This window comes from Bubalus bubalis, chromosome 10 (genome assembly GCF_019923935.1).
Source record: "Bubalus bubalis isolate 160015118507 breed Murrah chromosome 10, NDDB_SH_1, whole genome shotgun sequence".
NCBI lineage: Eukaryota > Metazoa > Chordata > Mammalia > Artiodactyla > Bovidae > Bubalus > Bubalus bubalis.
In genome coordinates, this window is record NC_059166.1 from 101,178,160 (window position 1) to 101,204,798 (window position 26,639).

Below are 26,639 nucleotides of genomic sequence, written 5' to 3' on the forward strand. Positions count from 1 at the left end.
TGTAAAGTCAGTGAAAATGAACAAGATTGAACTTTTAAATGATATTCATTATTAACATTTCAAACATTTTTCAATTATTTAAATTCAAGTTTTTATAATTATAAAAAATTTGAGGAAACAATAATAGAATGTTTTTATTTTTAAGTTAAATTAAACTCTTCTAATTTGCCTAAAAAGTCATTTCTATATTGGGAAATTACATAAGATCTTTTTAATTTAAATAAACCTCTGTGTTCACTTATTTTAAAAAATCAGGACTTCTGAGTTCATGGCAACACTCTAAGGGCCTAGTATTATTTTAATCTAAATGATTAATTAAATTACCTGCAAAACAGCTATTCTTTTTCTACTTTGTTTAATTTGGGGCAAAGGGAAAACAGAAATAAAGCAGTTAATCATTTTCTTTCCCTTGTATTTTTGACTATGTGAACAGTAATCCTCTAATGAATATACCATTATAGCAAATTATTTATGATGAATTAATTTTAAAATTTCCCAAGCAGAAATAAAAAGGAAGAAATAATAAAATGAAGTGAAGGAAAGGTAGCTTCAGTCAGATACACAATCATGATAATTAAAAGTTAACTTTCTTCTCACTGCAAGGAGCAAAAGACTACTTAGACTTAAATACAGAAAACATTTCACACACACACACACACACACACATTTTTGTTAGGAATCATTTATGCAATAACACATCCTGCTGCGGCTGCTGCTAAGTCGCTTCAGTCCTATCCGACTCTGTGTGACCCCATAGATGGCAGCCCACCAGGCTCCCCGTCCCTGGGATTCTCCAGGCAAGAACACTGGGATGGGTTGCCATTTCCTTTTCCGATGCATGAAAGTGAAAAGTGAAAGTGAAGTCGCTCAGTCGTGTCCGACTCCTAGTGACCCCATGGACTGCAGTCTACCAGGCCCCTCCATCCCTGGGATTTTCCAGGCAAGAGTACTGGAGTGGGTTTCCATTGCCTTCTGAGTAACACATCCTAGACAATAACATATAATCATATAATTAAAAATCTAGTGCTTATTAATCCCAGATGTATACAGATTAAAAATGGGTTCTTATGTATTAAACTCTCTACCAGACACAGGAGACACAGCTCCTGAGACCTTTTCTCTTTTTGTTCTAAAGCATCTGCCAAATGAATAATCTTATTCATGTAAAAATTCCCCGAGTGGCCACTGCAGTTTCACGTTGTCCTTTGAGAAATTGTAACACTTAGAGAGATAACTATGACTTAAAACAGGAAGGCAAAATTGTGTATGTCAAAATATATCAGGCATCAGTGCAGTGTCATATTTCCAGAGTCTCCCCAAAGGAGCCAACAAAAGTTTTAATGATATTTTGAATAAGATGACTCAAAGAATATTGTTTTTAAGGAATATAGACTGATGTGACCATCTGAAATCATCACCCATATGTACACATCTTCTTATGGTTTCCCCCGAGTAAGCTATGAATATTCATTGGAAGACTGATGCTGAAGCTAAAACTTCAGTACTTTGTCCACCTGATGTGAAGAACTGACTCATTGGAAACGACCCTGATTCAGGGAAAGATTGAAGGCAGGAGGAGAGGGGGACAAGAGAGGATGAGATGGTTGGATGGGATCACTGACTGGATGGACATGAGTTTGAGCAAGCTGCGGGAGTTGGTGATGGACAGGGAGGTGCTGCAGCCCATCGTGTCCATCTGGTCACAAAGAGTCTGATACAACTGAACAGAACTGAAGTTATGCTGACAGAAAGAAACTTCCTCTCTTTAGATCTAATTAGAACACATAATCAAAAAATTCATAAAAGGTACTGTCACTGTTCGAGAGAAGAAAATCCAGGTCTTTCAGAGCAGGGCACAGTTTGCAATTTGGGATCCTGAGCTTTGTTAGAGACTATTTTAATTGGATCTTTGCAGAATTTTCTGTTTGTTCACTTTTGACTCTCCAAAAGACCACCAAACAATTCTGCTGATGAAGAAAAACTAACTTCAGTGAAAGCAATTAGCAAACATAGAAAGCTCACTCACAGAGCAAAATATTTCAAACTCAGGAATAACAGTGTGCACCACACATTTCATTGGTCAGGCTCTCACCTAAATTCCTCTAGTAATTTGCTACTAGCTCATACCAGTCTTTAAAAGTGCACCTGACTATTTTTTCTTCAGAGTTGAGTTTCATCTCTCTCCTATTGCAATAATCTTGAATAAAGTTTCTCCTTCCTTTTTAACTTTGTACAATGAAATTTTACTTCGACTAACACTTTTCTAAGAATCCAGGTTTCTACATCTTGTGATAAAGACGAGTCATTCACTGCTATCCCTGAAGTCTCTTTGCATATCTATTTAGTTAACAAGGGAAAAAAAATGATAAAATATGAGTCAAATATTAAGCTTTAGGCTTTTTCCCCATAATATCTCTTTTCTGACTGACTTAATTTAATGTAGAGATGACAAAAAAATTATAGAGACATACAAGATATTCTATGAAATGATGGTCATCATTATTTAAAGTTGTTTATTTTCATATGCAAATTATTTTCCCAAAGTATGTAGTAAATATACATGTGGCTTGTACCCAGCATAAGTTAATATCTGTAGCAATATTCTGTTATATATGTATGTGTGTATGTATATATACACATATATCATATATATGCATGAATACTAATGAATTTCCAAAAAAGAAATCCCAGAAGCTTTGTTTCCCTCTATTCTCCTTGTAAAGAAAAGATCATCCACAGCCTAGATTAAAATTTTATTACATTTCTTCATCAAATAAATGTTTTATAATATTAAGAGCAAAATAAAATATCCCATTTTTGTGTATTTTAATGAAGGCTTTTTGTATCATGACACGTTATACTTGATTATAATTTTAATTATAAATATTTTGTAATACAAGGTAAGTTTAATTACATCATAATATACTTGCTAATATAGCATTTATTACATGTAGTGCTATGTGTAAATATCTGGTTTTCCGGAGTAACTCACAGCTGTATTTACAGATTTGACTCTAATCATATGCATATCTGTGTATATCTCATTGTTTTTTCTTTTTACTAAAATGCTCATTGAGAATCTGATGAAAGCTGGAAACAATTCCCTCACAATAGCTTATCCACACACTGTTTATCCAAAATTCCAGAAGGTTACCAGATTCCACTTTAGTAGATTCCTTGATTTTTTATAGATTTAAAAATTGAGAAATTTTTCTACTAGATGTCCAAGATTGATTCAACTTTAGCATTTTTTAACATATCCACTAATATAATTTACTGTCTTATAAGTTTTTCTGAGAGAACCCTTCTAATTTCTAAATTTAATTATAAAAAAATAGAACTCTAATAGAAGACTAGACTGAGTAGATGAGAAAATCTTGAAGTACAAGGTTAAAATAATTCTCAGTGCCAGTGACTACTGTCAATGATATTTAGGCTTAGTAAATAATTGTAGTAAAGAGTTCAGAGTGATCAATGTATGATGAAAGCAATTAACAAAGATTTAAATACAATTTAGGTGTTTAGATCAGTGGCTTAGATCATAAGGAATCTGTCTGCAAACCAGGAGACTCGGGTTCATTCCCTAAGTTGGGAAGATCCCCTGGAGAAGGTAATGGCGACCCACTCCAGTATTATTGCCTGGAGAATTCCATGGACGGAGGAGCCTGGCAGGCTACAGTCCACAGGGTCACAAAGAGTTGGACATGTCTGAGCAACTAACACTCATTTTTTCCTTCATCACATATTATACTTTAGAATGCACAGTCCTGTTAAACTGTATGAGCAGTCTGTATGTATAACCAGTATTTGGGTCAAGAAGCAACAGTTAGAACCAGAGATAGAATTCCTGACTGATTCAAAATTGGGAAAGATGTATGACAAGGCTGTATATCGTCACCTTGCTTGTTTAATTTAAATGCAGAGTACACCATGTGAAATTCCCAGCTGGATGAATCAAAAGCTGGAGTCAAGATTGACAGGAGAAATATCAGCAACCTCAGATGTGCAGATGATACCATTCTAGTGCAGAAAGTGAAAAGGAACTAAAGAGCCTCTTGTTGATGGTGAAAGAGGAGAGTGAAAAAGCTGGCTTGAAACTCAACATTCAAGAAACTGAGATCTGATCCCATTACTTAATGGGAAAAAAGAGGAAATAGTGACATATTTTATTTTCTTGGGCTCCAAAGATCACTGCAGATAGTGACTGCAGCCATGAAATTAAAAGACCTTTGCTATTTGGAAGGAAATTTATGAAAAAAACTACAAAACATATTAAAAAGCAAAGAGATCCCTTTGCCAGTAAAGGTATTGTCAAAGCTTTGGTTTTTCCATGTACAGATGAGAGAATTAGACCATAAAGAAGGCTGAGAGCTGAATAATTGATGCTTTTGGATTGCAGTGCTGACGAAAACTCTTGAGAATTCCTTGGATTGCAAAGAGATCAAACGAGTCAAATATAAAGGAAAACAAACCTGAATCTAATTGAAAGGTTTGTTGCTGAAACTGAGGCTACAATATTTTGGCCATCTGATGCAAACAACCAACTTAGTGGAAAACACCCTGATGCTGGAAAAGATTGAAGGCAGGAGGCCAAGGGGTTGACAGCAGCTGAGATGGTTGGATGTCATCATCATCTACTCAATGGACATGAACTTACGCACACTGTGGGAGGCAGTGTAAGAACAGAGGAGGCTGATATGCTGCAGTGCATGGGGTCACAAATATTTAGACACAAATTAGTGAGTAAAGAACAACAATAAATCACAATTCTTAGGCAAAAGATTGCATTTTAAAATACAGTTTAAAGACAATCTATTAGATTTTCATTTGATTATTTCATATTTTCTTAAATCCTGGTAATAATGATTTTGAAAATAAAGCAAAAACAAAGGTTACTATAGGAAATAATTGCAGTAATCTGAATCTGCACTGTTTTTCTCTGCTGTTCAAACACTTTTTCAATATTTTATTTTATATTAGTGACTTAGATTTATTTTTATATAAATTTATTTATTTTAATTGGAGGTAATTACTTTAAAATATTGTATTGCTTTTGTCATACATTGACATGATTTCACCATGGGTGTACATGTGTTCCCCATCCTGAACCCCCCTCCCACATCCCTCCTTATCCCATCCATCTGGGTCATCCCAGTGCACCAGCCCCAAGCATCCTGTATCATGCATCGAACCTGGACTGGTGATTCATTTTACATATGATAATATACATGTTTCAATGCAATTCTCCCAAATCATCTCACCCTCGCCCTCTCCCACAGAGTCCAAAAGACTGTTCTATACATCAGTGTCTCTTTTGATGTCTCACATACAAGGTTATCATCACTATCTTTCTAAATTCCGTATATATGCGATAGTATACTGTATTGGTGTTTTTCTTTCTGGATTAATTCACCTGTATAATAGCCTTCAGTTTCACCCACCTCATTAGAAATGATGCAAATGTTTTCTTTTTAATGGATGAGTAATACTCCATTGTATATATGTGCCACAGCTTTCTTATCCATTCATCTGCTGATGGACATCTAGGTCACTTCCATGTCCTGGCTATTATAAACAGTGCTGCAGTGAACATTGGGGTGCATGTGCCTCTTTAAATTCTGGTTTCACCAGTATGTATGCCCAGCAGTGGGATTGCTGGGTTATATGGAAGCTTTATTTCCAGGTTTTTAAGGAATCTCCACACTGTTCTCCATAGTGGCTGTACTAGTTTGCATTCCCACCAAGAGTGTAAGAGAGTTCCCATTTCTCCACACCATTTCTAACATTTATTGCTTATAGACTTTTGGATAGCAGCCATTCTGACCAGTGTGGGATGGTACCTCATTGTGGTTTTGATTTGCATTTCTCTGATAATGAGTGATGTTAAGCATCTTTTCATGTGTTTGTTAGCCATCTGTAGGTCTTCTTTGGAGAGATGTCTGTTTAGTTATTTGGCCCATTTTTTGATTGGGTCATTTATTTTTCTGGAATTGAGCTGTAGGAGTTGCTTGTGTATTTTTGAGATTAGTTGTCTGTCTGTTGCCTCATTTGCTCTTATTTTCTCCCTTTCTGAAGGCTGTCTTTTCACCTTGCTTATAGTTTGTTTTGTTGTGAGAAGCTTTTAAGTTTAAATAGGTCCCATTTGTTTATTTTTGCTTTTATTTCCAATATTCTGAGAGGTGGTTCATAGAGGATCCTGCTGTGATTTATGTTGGAGAGTGTTTTGCCTATGTTCTCCTCTAGGAGTTTTATAGTTTCTGGCCTTACATTTAGATATTTAATCCATTTTGAGTTTATTTTTGTGTATGGTGTTAGAAAGTGTTCTAGTTTCATTCTTTTACAAGTGGTTGACCAGTGTTTACAACACCACTTTTAAAGGCATTGTCTTTTCTCCATTGTATAGTCTTGCCTCCTTTGTCAAAGATAAGGTGCCCATAGGTGTGTGGATTTATCTCTGGACTTTCTGTTTTGTTCCATTAATCTATATTTCTGTCTTTGTGTCAGTACCATACTGTCTTGATGACTGTAGCTTTGTAGTAGAGCCTGAAGTCAGGCAGGTTGATTCCACCAGTTCCATTCTTCTTTCTCAAGATTGCTTTGGCTCTTCAAGTTGTTTTTTTCTTTTTTTTCTCCATACAAATTGTGAAATTATTTGCCCCAGTTCTGTGAAAAATACCATTGGTAGCTTGATAGGGATTGCATTCAATCTATAGATTGCTTTGGGTATTATGCTTCATTTTCACTATATTGATTCTTTGGAACCATTAACATGGTATATTTCTCCATCTATTAGTGTCCTCTTTGATTTCTTTCATCAGTGTTTTATAGTTTTCTATATATAGGTCATTAGTTTCTTTAGATAGATATATTCCTAAGTATTTTATTCTTTTCATTGCAATAGTGAATGAAATTATATCCTTAATTTCTCTTTCTATTTTCTCATTATTAGTGTATAGGAATGCAAGGGATTTCTGTGTGTTGATTTTCTATCTTGCAACATTACTGTATTCATTAATTAGCTCTAGTGATTTTCTGGTGGAGTCTTTAGGGTTTTCTATGTAGAGGATCATGTCTTCTGCAAACAGTGAGATATTTACTTCTTCTTTTCCAATTTAGATTCCTTTGTTTCTTTTTATGCTCTGATTGCTTGTCAAAACTTCTAAAATTATTTTGAATAGTAGTGATGAGAGTGGGCACCCTGGTCTTTTTCCTGACTTTAGGGTTCAGTTCAGTTCAGTTCAGTTCAGTCACTCAGTCGTGTCCGACTCTTTGCAACCCTATGAATCACAGCATGCCAGGCCTCCCTGTCCATCACCAACTCCCGGAGTTCACTCAGACTCATGTCCATCGAGTCAGTGATGCCATCCAGCCATCTCATCCTCTGTCGTCCCCTTCTCCTCCTGCCCCCAATCCCTCCCAGCATCAGAGTCTTTTCCAATGAGTCAACTCCTTGCATAAGGTGGCCAAAGTACTGGAGTTTCAGCTTTAGCATCATTCCCTCCAAAGAAATCCCAGGGCTGATCTCCTTCAAAATGGATTGGTTGGATCTCCTTGCAGTCCATGGGACTCTCAAGAGTCTTCTCCAACACCACAGTTCAAAAGCATCAATTCTTCAGTGCTCAGCTTTCTTCACAGTCCAACTCTCATATCCATACACGACCACTGGAAAAACCATAGCCTTGACTAGATGGATATTTGTTGGCAAAGTAATGTCTCTGCTTTTGAATATGCTATCTAGGTTGGTCATAAATTTTCTTCCAAGGAGTAAGTGTCTTTTAATTTCATGGCTGCATTCACCATCTACAGTGATTTTGGAGCCCCTCAAAAATGAAGTCTGATACTGTTTCCCCATCTATTTCCCATGAAGTGATGGGACCAGATGCCATGATCTTCGTTTTCTGAATGTTGACTTTTTAGCCAACTTTTTCACTCTCCTCGTTCACCTTCATCAAGAGGCTTTTTAGTTCCTCTTCACTTTCTGCCATAAGGGTGATGTTATCTGCATATATGAGGTTATTGATATTTCTTATGGCAATCTTGAGTCCAGCTTGTGCTTCTTCCAGTCCAGCATTTCTCATGATGTACTCTGCATAGAAGTTAAATAAGCAGGGTGAAAATATACAGGCTTGACATACTCCTTTTCCTATTTGGAACCAGTCTGTTGTTCCATGTTCAATTCTAACTGTTGCTTCCTGACCTGCATACAAATTTCTCAAGAGGCAGGTCAGGTGGCCTGGTATTTCCATCTCTTTCAGAATTTTCCACAGTTTATTGTGAAATAAACTTTAGGGTAAATGCTTTCAATTTTTCACCTTTAAGGAAAATGTTTGCTGTGTGTTTGTCATATATAGCTTTCATTATGTTGAGGTATCTTCCTTCTATTCTTGCTTTCTGGACGGTTTTTTTTTTTTTATCATAAATGGATGTTGAATTTTGTCAAAGGCTTTCTCTGCATATATTGAGATAATCATATGATTTTTATTTTTCAATTTGTTAGTGTGGTGTATTAAATTGATTGAATTGCGGATATTGAAGAATCCTTGCATCCCTGGGATAAAGTTCACTTAGTCATGATGTATGATCTTTTTAATACATTGTTCAATTCTGTTTGCTAGAATTTTGTTAAAGATTTTTGCATCTATGTTCATCAGTGATATTGGCCTATAGTTTTCTCTTTATGACGCATCTTTGTCAGGTTTTGGTATTAGGGTGATAGTGGCCTCATAGAATGAGTTTGGAAGTTTACCTTCCTCTGCAATTTTCTGGAAGAATTTGAATAGGATAGGTGTTAACTCTTCTCTAAATTTTAGGTAGAATTCAACTGTGAAGCCATCTGATCCTGGGCTTTTGTTTGCTGCAAGATTTCTGGTTACAGTTTCAGTTTCTGTGCTTGTAATGGGTCTGTTAAGTTTTTCTAATTCTTCCTGGTTCAGTTTTCGAAAGTTGTACTTCTCTAAGAATTTGTCCATTTCTTCTAAGTTATCCATTTTATTGGCATGTAGTTGCTGATAGTAGTGTCTTATGATCCTTTGTATTTCTGTGTGGTCTGTTGTGATCGCTCCATTTTCATTTCTAATTTTATTGATTTGATTATTCTCCTTTTGTTTTTTGATGAGTCTGGATAATGGTTTGTCAATTTTATTTATCTTCCCAAAGAACCAGCTTTTGGCTTTGTTGATTTTTGCTATGGTCCCCTTGATTTTTTGCATTTATTTCTGCCCTAATTTTTAAGATCTCCTTCCTTCTACTAACCCTGGGGTTCTTCATTTCTTCCTTTTCTAGTTGCTTTAGGTGTAGAGTTAGGTTATTTATTTGACCTTTTTCTTGTTTCTTGAGGTATGCCTATATTGCTATGAGCCTTCCCCTTAGTACTGCTTTCACAGGGTTCCACAGGTTTTGGGTTGTTGTGTTTTCATTTTCATTCATTTCTATGCATATTTTGATTTCTTTTTTTTTTTTAAATTTCTTCTGTGATTTGTTGGTTATTCAGCGGCGTCTTGTTCAGCCTCCGTATGTTGGAATTTTTAATAGTTTTTCTCCTGTAATTGAGATCTAATCTTACTGCATTGTGGTCAGAAAAGATGCTTGGAATGATTTCAATTTTTTTTTTTTTTTTGAAATTACCAAGGCTAGATTTATGGCCCAGGATGTGATTTATCCTGGAGAAGTTTCCATGTGTGCTTGAGAAAAAGTTGAAATTCATTATTTTGTGGTGAAATGTCCTATAGATATCAATTAGGTCCAATTGGTCTATTGTATCATTTAAAGTTTGTGTTTCCTTGATAATTTTCTGTTTAGTTAATCTATCCATAGGTGTGAGTGGGGTATTAAAGTCTCCCACTATTACTGTGTTATTGTTAATTTCCCCTTTCATACTTTTTAGCATTAGTCTTGCATATGTGGTGCTCCTATGTTGGGTTCATATATAATTATAATTGTTATATCTTCTTCTTGATCCTTTGATCATTATGTAGTGTCCTTCTTTGTCTCTTTTCACAGACTTGGTTTCAAAGTCTATTTTATCTGATATGATTATTGATACTCCTGCTTTCTTTTGGTCTCTATTTGCATGGAATATCTTTTTCCAGCCCTTCATTTTCAGTCTGTATGTGTCCCTTGTTTCAAGGTGGGTGTCTTGTAGACAACATATATAGGGGTCTTGTTTTTGTATCCATTCAGCCAGTCTTTGTCTTTTGGTTGGGGCATTCAACCCATTTACATTTAAGGTAATCATTGATAAGTATGATCCTATTGCCATTTGCTTTGTTGTTTTGGGTTCCAGTTTATACACCCTTTCTGTGTTTCCTGTCTAGAGAAGATCCTTTAACATTTGTTGGAGAGATGGTTTGGTGGAGCTGAATTCTCTCACCTTTTGCTTGTCTGTAAAGCTCTTTTTTCTCCTTCATATTTGAATGAGATCTTTGCTGGGTACAGTTATCTGGGCTGTAGGTTATTTTCTTTCATCACTGTAAGTATGCCCTGCCATTTCCCTCCTGGCCTGAAGAGTTTCTATTGAAAGGTTAGGTGTTATCCTTATAGGAATCCCCTTGTGTGTTATTTGTTGTTTTTCCCTTGCTGCCTTTAATATTTGTTCTTTGTGTTTGATCTTTGTTAATTTGATTAATATGTGTCTTGGGGTGTTTTGCCTTGGGTTTATCCTGTTTAGGACTCTCAGTTTCTTGGACCTGAGTGATTATTTCCTTCCCCATTTTAGGGAAGTTTTCAACTATTATCTCCTCAAGTATTTTCTCATGGTCTTTCTTTTTGTCTTCTTCTTCTGGGACTCCTATGATTCGAATGTTGGGGCATGTAACATTGTCCCAAAGGTTTCTGAAGTTGTCCTCATTTCTTTTAGTTCATTTTTCCTTTTTCCTCTGTTTCATTTATTTCTACCATTCTATCTTCTACCTCACTTATCCTATCTTTTGCCTCCGTTATTCTACTGTTGTTTCCTTCCAGAGTGTTTTTTATCTCATTTATTGCATTATTCATTATATATTGACTCTTTTTTATTTCTTCTAGGTCCTTGTAAACCTTTTTTGGATCTTCTTGATCCTTGTCTCCAGGATATTTATCTGTAACTCAATTTTGTTTTCAAGATTTGGGATCATTTTCACTATCATTATTTGGAATTCTTTATTAGGTAGATTTGCTATCTCTTCCTCTTTTGTCTGGTTTGGTGGGCATTTATCCTGTTTCTTTCCCTGCTGCATATTTCTCTGCTTTTCATCTTGTTTATATTGCTGTGTTTGTGGTGGCCTTTCTGTATTCTGGCACTTTGTGGTTCCTCTTTATTGTGGAGGTTCCTCGCTGTGGTGGGGTTGGACAGGTGGCTTGTCAAGATTTCCTGGAAGCTTGTGTCGGTGTTTTGGTGAGTGGAGCTGGATTTGTTCTCTCTGGAGTGCAATGAAATGTCCAGTAATGAGTTTTGAGATGTCAATGGATTTGGTTGGAGATACCAACAGTGTATATGTCTGCTTTATTGACTAAGCTAAAAACTTTGACAGTGTGGATCACAAAAAGTGTTGGAAGTTCTTAAATAGTTGGGAGTACCAGATCACCTTACATGTCTCCTGATACCCAGGACAAGAAGCAAGAGTTAGAACGAGGCATGGGACAACATACTAGTTCAAAATCGGGAAAGGAGTATATCAAGACTGTATATCACAACCCTGCTTATTTAAGTTATATGCAGAGTAAATCATGAGATATGCCAGGCTGGATGAAGCACAAGCTGGAATCAAGATTGCTGGGAGAAATATAAGTAATCTCAGATATGCAGATGACACCACTTTAATAGCAGAAAATGAAGAGGAATTATAGAGCTTCTTGATAAGGTCAAAGAGGAGAGTGAAAAAGCTGGCTTAAAACTCAGTGTTTAAAAAACCAAGATTATGGCAACCATTCCCACCACTTCATGGCAAATAGATGGGGGAAAAGTGGAAATAGTGACAGATTGTATTTTCCTGGGCTCCAAAATCACTGCAGATATTGACTGCATCCTTGAAATTAAAAGACCCTTGCTTCTTGAAAGAAAAACTATGACAAACCAGACAGCACTTTAAAAAGCAGAGGGATAATTTTGCTAAGAAAGATCTATATAGAGAAATCTTTAGTTTTCCAGTAGTCATGTAAGGATGTGAGAGTTAGACCTTAAAGAAGGCTGAGTGCTGAAGAATTGATGCTTTCAAACTGTGGTGCTGGAGAAGACTTTTGAGAGTCCTTTGGATAGCAAGAAGATCAAACCAGTCAATCCTAAAGGAAATCAACCCTAAATATTAATTGAGAGGACTGATGTTCAAACTGAAGCTTCGATACTGGCCGCCTCTTTTGAAAAGCTGACTCATTGGAAAAGACCCTCATACTGAGAAAGATTGAGGGCAGGAGGATAAGGGGGTGACAGAGATGAGATGGTTGGATGACATTACTGACTCAATGGACATGAATTTGAGGAAAATCAGGGAGACAGTGAAGGACAGATAACCCTGGTTTACTGCAATTCATGGGGTTACAGACACAGATACGAGTTAAAGATGGAATAACAATAGCAAAAATTAAGCTAATATTTGTGGGAGATTAAATTTGTGATACATTCTGCTATGTTAAGATGTTTATAGTAATGTCCAGGGTAGCTATTAAGAAAATAAATGAAATAATACAACAAAGATAATATTGTGAGTATTAAAATTTTGCCCTTAATATAATTTCTTAATATAAAAAGTAGTGGTATCAGAAGAACAGAGATTTGTAAAAATTAGATATAAGCAAAAACAAAATAAAAATGACAGACATAAATCCAACTATTCCAATAATAACATTACAATCAAATAGATTATTGTTGTTCAGTCTCTCAGTCATGTCCGACTCTTCGCAACCCCATGGACTGCAGCATGACAAGAATCCCTGTCCTTCACTATCTCCTGGAATTTTCTCAAACTCATGTCCTTTGATCAGTGATACCATCCAACCATCTCATCCTCTATTGTTTCCTTTATCTCTTGCCTTCAGTTTTTCCCAGCAACATGCTTTTTTGTTTGTTTGTTTCCAATGAGTTGTCTATTAACATCAGGTGGCCAAACTATTGGAGTATCAGCTTCAATATCAGTCCGTCCAGTGAATATTCAGGGTTGATTTCCTTTAGGATTGCCTGGTTTGATCTCCTTGATAAAAGTCCAATAAAATGGCAGAAGTGTTCATATTATAAAATTTCTCAATATATGCAAGTGTATGATATTTACATAAGGTACACTCTACATTTGAATGTACAAATAGAAAGTAAAAGGTTGAGAAAAGACATATCATTCAAATAACAAGCATAGAAGATTGGAGATACTATGTTAAGATCAGAATCAAAAAACACTAAGAGAAAAAATAATCACTAGAGAAAACAAAGAATATGTTATAATGATAAAAAGGCAATGTATCAGAAGATTATAAGCATGTGAACCTAGCAGCAGAAAGAAAAAACAAATGAAATAAAAACAGATAGTTGAAGACTTCAACAGATAGTTGAAGACTCAAAATGGAAACCCAAAACAGATGAAATAAAAACAGATAGTTGAAGTCTTCAACAGATAGTTGAAGACTCCATTTCTGCACTTTCAGTAGTCTATCAAATCTAGTCTATATAATATTTGAACAAAAGTATAAATCATGTAGAACTAGCAGATAAACTCTCCATTCAACAACAGGAGAATTGCATTCTGCTCAAAAGCACATGGAATGTTTTCCAAGGTACATGAATGCTAATACAAGGTACAATAAATTTTAAAATATGGAAATAATAAAAAAATATGTTTTTTGACCACAGTGAAATGAGATTTGGAATCCAAAAACATAATTCAATTCAATGAATTAACAAATTAAGTGTAAATTAACATAATTTAAACCAATGAATCAAAAATAAATCCTAATAGAAAAAAGAAAATCATTTGGGATTATATAAATGGTGACACAACATGACAAAACTCATGTAATGTAGGTGATGCAGTGCCTAGAGTAAAAATTATAGCTATAAAAGATCAGGGTGTTCTCAACCAATACCTAAAATTTCACATTCATATACTGAAAAAATGTAGAAGAAAACCATAAACTGTAGAGTGAAATTAATTAAAGAGAGTATATAAAAAGAAGAGAGAATATTAAAAAAAAGTCTATATTTGGAAATTATTAAAAAAATAATAATAAATCTTGTCTATACTAAGAGAGAAAGAAGAATCAGAGTACCAAAATTAGGAATGAGGAAGAATGTATTATTACTGAAATTGCAGAAAGAAAAAGAATTGCAAGGAAACATTATGAAAAGCTCAATATAAAAAAAATCTAGGTAATCATATTTAAATAGAGACATTCATAGAAAAACATAAACTACTAAAATTGACTCCAGAAGAAACAGAAAATCTAAGTATACCTTTCAAAAGTAAAGAGGTTGAATTATTAAGTCAATGAGCAAACAGACAAATCACACCAAAAATATCCAAGACTAAAATGACTTCACTGGGGAATATTTGAAACATGTAAAGCAGAAAACAAAGATCATGACATCTGGTCCCATCACTTCATGGGAAATAGACAGGGAAACAGTGCAAACAGTGTCAGACTTCATTTTTGGGGGGCTCCAAAATCACTGCAGATGGTGACTGCAGCCATGAAATGAAAAGACTCTTACTCCTTGGAAGAAAAGTTATGACCAACCAAGATAGCATATTGAAAAGCAGAGACATTACTTTGCCAACAAAGGTCTATCTAGTCAAGGCTGTTTTTCCAGTGGTCATGTATGCATGTGAGAGTTAGACTGTGAAGAAGGCTGAGTGCCGAAGAATTGATGCTTTTGAACTGTGGTGTTGGAGAAGACTCTTGAGAGTCCCTTGGACTGCAAGGAGATCCAACCAGTCCATTCTGAAGGAGATCAGCCCTGGGATTTCTTTGGAAGGAATGATGCTAAAGCTGAAACTCCAGTACTTTGGCCACCTCATGCGAAGAGTTGACTCATTGGAAAAGACTGATGCAGGGAGGGATTGGGGGCAGGAGGAGAAGGGGACAACAGAGGATGACATGGCTGGATGGCATCACTTACTCGATGGATGTGAGTCTGAGTGTACTCCGGGAGTTGGTGATGGACAGGGAGGCCTGGCGTGCTGCAATTCATGGGGTCGCAAAGAGTCAGACACAACTGAGCGACTGAACTGAACTGAAAGCAGAATTAATAGAAATTATTAATTCTTCTAGAGATAAGTTAGGAGGGAACATTTCTCAACTTGTTTCTATGAGGCCAGTATTACACTGATAACGAAACCAAAGACATCACAAGAAAGGAAAACTGCAAAACTAATTAAACACAAAAACTCACAACACAATTTACACAGCAAATACAGCAACATATAAAGAAGTTTGCACACTACGACCATGTGGGGTTCATCGTAGGACTGAAAAGCTGTTTTAACTTTCATGTAGGGAAAAATGGAAATTTCACAGAATCAGAATCTTTTCATAATCAAAACAACCAAAAAAAGAATGAAAGAATATAATGAAACTTTCTAAACCTAATTAAAAAAAAAAAAAAAAAAAGAGGGAGAGAATTTTAAACCTAATTTTAAAAGAGGGAGAGAAAACATCACCACAAATTCAATGATGAGATAATGGAAATGCAAGCGAAAAACTTAAATACTACTTTCTATCCACTAGTATAGGCTTCCCTAGTGTCTCAGTGGTAAAGAACCCACCTGCCAATGCAGGAGACAAGAATTGGGTTGGGAAGATTTTTGGAGAAGGACATGGTGACCCATTCCAATGTTCTTGCCTGGGAAATCCATTGATAGTAGAACCATGACTTAGTGATTAAACAACAACAGCAGTATGATCAAAAAGAAAGATTAATAGAAAATATTGGAATTGTGAGGATCTGGAGAAATCAGAACCCTCATATACTACTAGTGAAATGCAAAGTTGTGTATGCATGTGGTTTGAAAATCATCTGCTAGTTCCTCAAATGGAGACTTTACATAAAATGCAGCAATTCAATTTTTAGTTGATACTCAAAAAAAAAAAAGTTAATATATTTTCATACAAAAGCTTCTACATTAGTGTTAGTAAAGTTTTATTCATAATGATCAAAATTTTGAAAAAAAAAGACAAATATTTATCATGGCACTAAATGGAAAATAAATACTTTGTATTCATGTTAACACAATAGAATATTATTCAGAAATAAAAACTAATGAATTATTAATACATGCCACAACATTAATGGATCTTGAAAACATTATGCTACAGTAAAGAAGTCAGTCACAAATAACACAATTAGAAGTAAATAAATATTAATTTAATAAAGAAATATTTTTTAGCATTTTTATTTATTAAAAAAGTATCCTTTTATACTATAACTGTATTTTTTCTGACTTTCTGTTTCTCTCTGTTTATGGTAATTTTTATTTTATTACCAAAACACCTTGAATTTTTTGCTGCTAAAATTGTCAAAAATTTTGGGCTTCTTGACATTCTCTCATAACTTAATATTAAAGTAGTGCCTAGCAAAGTTTACAAATATAAATAATTCATAGAAAATTATCAGCACTTCATAGAAAATTAGTAGTACTTCATATAAAATTCATTTTAATTAAAATTAGCATATAGTTCATACAAAGCTAGTTTCTCTATAGGGGTAACAATGTCTAGAAATAATTATATATCACCTACTATAATAGAAAAGATAAACAAAATCTTAGACTTAACTTGAAAAAGATGCTCAAGTTATCTATTCCAAAGCTCTCTCACACTATTAACTTCAGTTAAAAAGAGAAAATAATAGATGTTCTGAAGTCCTTGAAATATAATTGCAGATATTATGCCATAATCTGGTCAAAATACAAATTATTTTCAAGTTAATTCACAAATTCATTGCTATATCAAAGTACCATACATTATTTTAGAAACTGATGAACACATTCTAAAATCTATACACAAAAATATATCTTATAAAAAGCTAAATCTTCTTTGAAAAGGAAGATTAATGAGGTGGGCTTTATGTACTCAGACTACAAACTCCATGTGGTGCCACTGTGAAAATCAACAATGAGACAAATCAGACCTCTGTGAACAAGCTTGCATATACAGGATTCTGATATATAGGAAATCTGGGCACAATTTAATGAGATTACACTGAGTCCTTTAGTACAAGGTATTGAGGAAATGACTCACAAAGAAAAAAATAGATGGGGATGAATTTCTACCTTATATATATATATATATATATATATATATATTTGGGATCAGAATCTGAATGTGTTCAGAGTTCTAAAATTAAAAGGCAACATTTCAATGTAAATGAAAGAAATGTAGAGAAATATCTTCATGATTTGGAGATGGATAACTTTAAAAACTAAATTCACAACATACAACTTATAGTACTGTAATAGAAAATAATTTAGGAATTTCTTTCAAATGAATGACAGTAAAAAAAAAAAATGACAGCGATAATAAACAATAATAATATTAATGGATAATTCAGTTCAGTTAAGTTGCTCAGTCCTGCCGCACTCTTTGTGACCCCATGAACTGCAGCACGCCAGGCTTCCTTGTCCATCATCAACTCTTGGAACTTGCTCAAACTCATGTCAATCAAGTCAGTAATGCCATCCAACCATCTCATCCTCTGTCGTCCCCTTCTACTCCTGCCCCCAATCCCTCCCAGCATCAGGGTCTGTTCCAATGAATCAGCTCTTCACATCAGGTGACCAAAGTATTGGAGCTTCAGCCTCAAGCATCAGTACTTCCAATGAATATTCAGGACTTATTTCCTTTAGGATTGACTGGTTTGATCACCTTGCTGTCCAAGTCACTCTCAAGAGACTTCTCCAAAGCTACAGTTCAAAAGAATCAATTATTCGGTGCTCAGCTTTCTTTACAGTCCAACTCTCACATCCATACATGACTACTGGAAAAACAACATCTTTGACTAGACATATGGACCTTGTTGGTAAAGTAATGTCTCTGATTTTGAATATGCCTATAGGTTTTTTATAGCCTTTCTTCCAAGGAACAAATCTCTTTTAATTTCATGGCTACAGACACCATCTCCAGTGATTTTGAAGCCCTGGGGAGTTCATCTTTCAGTGTCATATATTTTTCCCCTTTCATACCGTTTATTGGGTTCTCAAGGCAAGAATACTGAAGTAGTTTGCCATTCCCTTCTCCAATGGACCACATTTTGTCAGAAATCTCCAACATAACCCATCCATCTTGGGTGACCCAAGACGTATAATCAATAATGCATAAATGTGTTTCTATTGATATATACTTCATAATAGTGCAACTTAAAGTACATAACATAAAGTAGGTTTTTAACACAGGTTTCAGCTTGATCACATTTTGCCCAAAAATGTTCAAAAATATTTTCTAGGAATTTGGAAATACCTAATAGGACAACAATCCCACCAAAAGTATTGTTACATGATGAATGGATAAAGATTTAGTGCATCTATACAATGGAATATTGTTGCTGCTGCTAAGTCACTTCAGTTGTGTCTGACTCTGTGCAACCTCATAGATGGCAGCTCACCAGGCTCCACCATCCCTGGGATTCTCCAGGCAAGAACACTGCTGCGGGCTGCCATTTCCTTCTCCAGTGCATGAAAGTGAAAAGTGAAAGTGAAGTCACTCAGTCATGTCCGACTCTTCACAACCCCATGGAATGCAGCCTACCAGGCTCTTCCGTCCATGGGATGTTCCAGGCTAGAGTACTGGAGTGGGTTGCCATTGCCTTCTCCGAATGGAATATTACTCAGCCATAAAAGGAATGAATTTGAGTTCATTATAGTGATGTAGATGAACCTAGAGCCTGTAATACAGAGTGAAGTAAGTCAGAAAGAGGAAAGCAAATATTGTATGTTAATATGTGTATGTGGAATCTAGGAAAAAAAATACTCATGAACCTATTTACAGAGAAGAAATGGAGACTCAGATGTAGAGAATGGCCTTGTGGTCACAGTGAGGGAAGAAGAGGGTAGGAAAAAATGGGAAAGTAGAATTGACCTATTTACACTGTCACAAGAAAAAATAGACAAAATGTGCGAAATTGCAATATAACACAGTGAACCCAAACTGACACTATGTGACAACCTACAGGGTGGGATGAGGGGAGAGTCTCCAGAGGAAGGGTATATATGTATATAATTATGACTGATTTGTGGTGTTGTATGGCAGAGACCAGCATAGCATAGTAAAGTAATTATACTTCAAATAAAAAATATAAAAATATATTGTCACTAAGGACTTTAAGTTGGTTTTATTCAGATTGTAGTTTCTGAAAATCAGGACCAACTGTGAGGTATTCATGACTCCATCTCATTTATGAATCTACAACTTTATGCCCAAGTCGCCAGTCCCCCTTGCTACAAGAAATATAACAAGAAGAATCTATTCATTCACACACTTATCAAACATTTAAACATGCTGTATATGGAAACACTGTGTAAAATATGAAATGAGACCAGGAAATGTACCACAGACAGGTAAATTAATAGTCTTCTCAAAATACATCTCATGTTCATTCGATTCCATTTAAAAAGCAAAAATAAATAAATAAACTAAAATAACTATTATTTTCACTCTCTAAAGACACAAATGGGCTTCCTAGGTGTCTTAGTCATAAGGAACCCACCTGCCAATGCAGGAAACACAAGAGATGTGGATTCAATCCCTGGGCCAGGAAGACCCCCTGGAGGGGGAAATGGCAATCTACTCCAGTATTCAAAAATTTCCAGTATTCTTGCCTGGAAAAATCCATGCACAGAATAGCCTGATGAACTCCAGTCCATGGGGTCAAAAAGAGTCAGACAACACGACTCAGTGACTAAGCAAAGACACAAATAATTTCTTTCTTAGGAATGAATTCTATGGCTTTCTTTCTGGAATCTTAAACCTGTTTCTCTACATTCTATTTTGTGAGAGAATGTCCATGTAATAGAAATATAACCCCAAACACTATTTTTTTTTTTCCAGTCATAAGCAAGAGTTGTAGTTTAAAGTTTGAAATTTAAAAGTCTATGATAAAAGCAAGTAGTTTCAAGACCTATGACTGTAGAGTTAGGAAACTTGTATAAATACATATTTATGTGAATTTGCCACAGCAATGTATTTTACTCAGGGTTTTAAAAATTGCTTCCAAATCAAGAAGACTTATGATTATTAATAATTAAGATTTGCAAATTCTGCCATCAGTGACTTTTTAAATTAAAATATGAAATTCTTGCTTTGGGTTTGTTTTTAATTTGGGTTTAACATGTAAATTTTGCTGCCTCTCTGGCAAAAATTTTTGTTTTGCATTTTACTTTTGGAAAAAGGAAAAGAAACTGGACTATATATAAAAAGTGGCTTATTGCATATGTGTATGTATGTATTTTTGGTTTTGATTAGTCTTGGTACAACTAAACTACATTTTCTTTAGTGGTGGGATTATTTTGACTGTTTCATTTACCTGCACGGATATATTTTTCTTCTTTATTGTCCACTGAAAAATGAGATTGCCTTGCTTCTTTAATCTTTATAATAAAATGATATAGAAGTCATTACTTATTTAAACAATTCCAAAATTATATTGTCCATATGCAAATCAAAATTAATTTTAACAATGAGAGAAAGTATTTTTATATACTTTTTTCAACTATAGCATGGATTGAAATTTAGCTAAAATATCCACAATTATTTCTCATGTATCTTTTTTTCTTTCCCTTGGGAGTAAATCAATATTTGTGTTAGCCATAAAAAGTCAAAGTTTGACTATATTATAGCTTTAGGTTTTGTAACTGTTCATGCTTTTTACATGTCAGAAATAAAAATGTTTTTATGCATGTTAGGTGATTTTGCATTACCTGGGTTATACTTTTTATTTTTATTCATAATATCTAAATAGTTTTTTATATGTTTAACCTTGTTTTTCAGATTATCTTGTAAGAGTTGAAATTTTATGAAGCTTTTTATTCAGAACCTTTAAGATGAGCTTTCTCTCGAGCATCACCCAATTTTAAGACATATTTGATGATTATATATATCAGGGCTTCCCTGATAGCTCAGTTCGTAAAAATTCCGCCAACAATGCAGAAGACCCCAATTCGATTCCTGGGTTGGGAGGATGCTGGAGAAGGGACAGGCTACCCAATCCAGTATTCTTGGGCTTCCCTTATGACTCAGCTGGTAAAGAATCTGCCTGCAATGCAGGAAACCTGGGTTCAATCCCTGGGTTGGGAAGATCCCCTGGAGAAGAGAAAGACTATGCACTCCAGTATCCTGGCCTGGAGATTCCACGGAATGTATAGTCCATGGGGTCACAAAGTGTCAGACATGACTCAGCGACTTACTTCACTTCACTGATGATTATATAGTCAAACAGTATTAATCAAGCATCTGCTGTGCTCAGTCCTGTCTGACTCTCTGCTACCTATGGACTGTAGCCTGCCAAGATCCTCTGTCCATGGAATTTTCCAGGCAAGAATACTAAAGTGGGTTGCCATTCCCTCCTCTAGGAGATCTTCCCAACCCAGGGATCCAACTTGCGTCTCTTGCATTGGCAGGTGGATTCTTTACCACTAGGGCCACCTGGAAAGCCCTGTATATAAGACATATGGAAAATAATCTTAGGACTTAGAGTAATAAGCAAAGTAATATATTTAATGTCTTCTATTTCTAGAATATCTGTCCAATAAAAAAAATTAAATGGTGAATACTAAATTACAATATTTTAAAATGAGGCCATATTTTTAACGTATAGATTTCATCTAATGTGTTTCTTTGTCCCTCATGCATAGTATTCACTTGTTTCAAATTTAAGTATTAATCAATTTAATTTATTTAATAATAGAGTTATTCCATTATCTCATTTGCAAAGTTTTCCATTAGCTCAATTTATTTTATCAAAGTAAATATTCTAAGAAATTATAAGAATATTTAATTCTTACAATGTAAGAATCATAATAAAATATAAAAATATTTAATTTAAACTATAAATAATATATGTGGACCACTAGTTTTTCATAAGTATTTCTTTACAAAACTGGTATATTTGTCACTGAATAGATTTCAACTTAATAGCAATTTAACTTAGGACTGTGTATCCATGTACACATCTATAAGCATGTATATACATATTATTAATTAATTATGATGAAATGCTTGACATACATGATTAAATAAAAATGGTGAGTGCTCTAGAAAACTGGGGAAATTTATGTAAATGATCATTCAAAGAAGTGATTTTATATTCTGGGGACATTTCAGGAATTCCTAGGGTCATTGTGATATTCAGTATTATTGGCTGCAAAAGCTGGCATTTATCAGGTAATTGGTGGATGATGAATTCTATACATTTTTCAATGCACAGAATAATCCCCTGATTATAAAAAGAGTGTTTCTTAGTTTGTACAATTTTGAAAAAATGTTAAAAACTTGTGTTTAAAAATGTCAACCACATTGGAATATTATATCATCCTACTCTGAATTTCTGAAAACAAAGCACTATTCTCAGTCTCCAATTATTATTGCCACACTCATAGCAATACTGCCTTTGGATGCAAACAGCTAATCACCTCAATGTTTTTTTAGTTCAGTCATTTCTATTAAAGATATATTTGTTATACATAAATATTAAAGTACAAATTAGTGTCCTTTTATATCCTCTGATATTAGACTTAGGGCATCACTCTGATTTTTACATTGTTTGATGTGTAGATTGTTAATTTCCATAAATTATTTTATACAAAGTAAAAAAACAGATATGTATTAAGAGTTAGACAAAAATGTATCATAAACAGAAAATATTGATCTGATTTGGCCTAGAGTATCAGTTGGGAGAGATAGTAAGTAACTAAATACTGATGGGTATGAGGGCTGCATTTAAAGACCATAAATAAGAGATCTGAATTCCTCAAGCATGGGGATATAAGCAAATTAAAACTTATACATGTCAATGTATGTCATGGTCGATACGTGCTGATGTATGGCAAAAAACACCACAATATTGTAAAGTAATTAGCCTCTAATTAAAATAAATTAATTAATAACCAAGTAGGGCTTTTTATTATCAACTGTAGCAAAAACTCCTATGTTGAAATACAGAAGACCCTTGGAAGAACCACTACTCTATGTAATTTACATATAAATGCAGGAGATTATGTGAAATTTCCCTCATATATAATACATTATGATTAAAGTTATTTTTACTGACATTTTAAATTAGTTTCCTTTGCTTTTACATTCATATCAATATAAAGTTTTATTAAACCAGTTTAAATTAGACTGGATCAAAATTGTGATCTCATAACAAAAATATAAAAAATGATTTACATGTATTTTGTAAAGATACTACAGGCACACCTGAGAGATATTTTGAGTTCAGTTTCAGACCACTACAAAAAAGTGGATGCAATATAGGAATTCATAGGAAGTATTTGATTCCAAATACATGTAAAAGTTATGTTCACACTATACTATAATCTAACTGTATGATAGCAGTATATCTAAAAAAAACAGTGTACATATCTTAAATTAAATATATTTTATTGCTAAAAACAGCTAACCATCATCTGAATCCTCAGTGAGTTATAATATTTTTGCTGGTGAAAGGTCTTGCCTCAGTGTTGATGGCTGCTGACTGTTCAGAGTGGTTGCTGAAGGTCAGGGTGTCTGTGGCAATTTCTAAAAAATATAGACATCCATAAAATTTGCATATCAATTGACTCTTCCTTTCAGGAATGATTTTTCTGTAGCATACCATGCAGTTTAAAAGCATTTTAATTACCCACAGTAGAAGTTATTTCAAAACTGGCATCTATCCTCTTCAACTCTGACCGTGCTTTATCAACTAAGTTTATGTACTATTCTAAAACTTTTGTTGTCATTTCAACAATCTCTACAGCATATTCACCAGAAGTAGATTCCATATCAAGAAATCACTTTCTTTACCCACCATAAGAAGTAAATCTTCTGTTCAAGTTTTATCATGAGATTGCAGCAATAAAATGTGACTATATATAGATATAGTCACATTTTCAGTCTGTTTCTAGTTCCCTTGCTGTTTCTACAACAACTGCAATGCCTTTTTTTACTGAAGTTTGAACACCTCAGTCATCCTTGAGGGTTGGAATCAACTTCTTCCAAACCCCTATTAATATTGATATTTTGACTTTTTGCCATGAATCATGCATGAGTGTCCCTAATGGCATATAGAATGGTGAAAGATTTTCAACTGACTCTTCAGAGATCCATGGGAGGAATCATTATCTATGACGACTATAGCTTTATGAAATGTATCTCTTAAATAATATAATATCTTAAATAGTAGAAAATGAAATTCAAAATGACTCCTTGATCCATGGGATGCAGAATGGGAGTTGCATTAATAGGCATAAAAGCAACATGAATCTCATTGTATCAGAGGTCTTGCATCAAAGGTCTCATTGTGTAATTGAATCAGAGGTCTTTGATGACCAGGCACATTGTCAATAATTAGTAATACTTGGGAAAGAATTACTTCTTTTCTGAGCAATGTGTCTCCACAGTGAGCTTCATTCAGTGAAACATATTGTAAACTGATGTGCTGTCATGCCAGCTTTGTTGTTCCATTAATAGAGCACAAGCAGAGTAGATAAAGCATAATTCTAAAAATTCCTATGAGCACTTGCTTCAGCTGTAAATCACCAGCTGCTTTTCCCCCCAAAAGGAAAGCCAGGCTGTCCTTTGAAGCTTTGAAGCCAGGCATTGATTTTCCCTCTCTACCTATGAACATTCTATATTGTATCATCTTCCAATAAAGGCTTTTCTGGCTACTTTGAAAATCTATTGTTTAGTAGAGTTGTCTTTATTAATCATCTTAGTTAAATTTCCTGGATAACCTGCTGTCATTTGTACATCAGCACTTGCTGCTTCACCGTTCACTTTTATGTCAAGGAGTTGACTCCTTTCCTTAAACTCTGAGCCTACTCTTGCTAGCTTGACAATTTTTTTCTGCAGCATCCTCACCTCTTTCAGGTGGGGACTGAAAAGAGTCAGGGCCTTGCTCTGCATTAGGCCCAGAGGATGTTGTGACTCATTTGATCTTCTATCCAGATCCCTAAATCTTCCTCCAAATCAGCAACAAGGGTTTATCACTTTCTCATCACTCATGTGTTCACTAGGGCAGCCCTTTTAATTTCCTTTAGGAATTTTCCTTTACATTCATTCTCTGCTTTGTAAACTGTTTAGAGCAAGAGGCCTAGATTTTAACCTCTTTTGACTTTTCATAGGTCTTCCTCACTAAAATTAGCAATTTCTAGCTTTTGACTTAAGGTAAGAAACATGCAATTCTTCCTTTCACTTGAATACTTAGAGGCCATGGTTTGGTTAATCAAGCCAACCTAATTAAGTAAGTTAATTGAGTTAACTTCAATACTGTTTTGTCTTGGAGAAGACAATGGCACCCCACTCCAGTACTCTTGCCTGGAAAATCCCATGAACGGAGGAGCCTGGAAGGCTGCAGTCCATGGGGTCGCTGAGGGTCGGACAGGACTGAGCAACTTCACTTTCACTTTTCACTTTCATGCATTGGAGAAGGAAATGGCAATCCACTCCAGTATTCTTGCCTGGAGAATCCCAGGGATGGGGGAGCCTGGTGGGCTGCTGTCTATGGAGCTGCACAGAGTCGGACTCGACTGAAGTGACTTAGCAGCAGCAGCAACATAGGGAAGCCAGAGGGGAGAGAGAGGTAGAGAAGCAGTAGGTGGGTTGAGCAGTCAGGACAAACGATGTTTATCTCTTAAGTTCTCAGTCTATATGGGTGTGGCTCATGATTCCCCAAAACAATTACAGTAATAGCATCCAGGATGACTGATCAAAGGTTCCAGGGGTTAATAGTTAGTCCCCTGTTGCTCTTGCTAAGCCATGAGTAAATCACCCTGGGAGAAGAATAAAAGCAAAATATAGCAACACAGCATAATCCAAATAAAAGTACATCGGTTTGATTAGTTGGGGTCGTCATACCCTGCTAAGCTAAGGAAAAGCATAGTGTGGACCTTGGAACACCGGGTCAGTGCAAGTTCAGAACACTGCTTGTAACAATTCTAATAATGGCCCTTCACTAATAAAAGCTCCTGCTGCTTTCAAGAGCTGTCTTAATAAACAAATATATGGGCGATAGTGTTCTGCATTCTCAACATTTCCCATTTTAACTCTGATTAACTGCCTGAGACTTACCAACGGGAATTTTCAGAGGCCTCTCAACCATCCCAGGTTCTGCGCTGCTGTATTGTCACTTTTGCTCGTAGCTGTCTTTTGCTCCTGCCCCACACTGAGTGCCACTTGCTGCGGCCAGCACAGCAGGTTTGGATCGAAAGTGGTGGATGCACACTTTGGGAAAAAGATACTAGAGATAGAATTAAAGTTTTAAAGATGGGACCGGAGGCTCAAGACCTCTTGGGTCAAGAGCCCTGTTCCTTGGAGCCACATCACTTTTAGTTAGTGGCAAGCAAAAAGTATCTTGTGTTATGACAAAGTCAGCCTCCCATGTTCCCGGTCATGCCTCCCATTTTACTGATTACTTTAAACTATATTTGTTATTTTCCTGTACAAGGGCTATCACCTAGCTGGAGGTCATAGACCCGCATATGCCTGGGGAA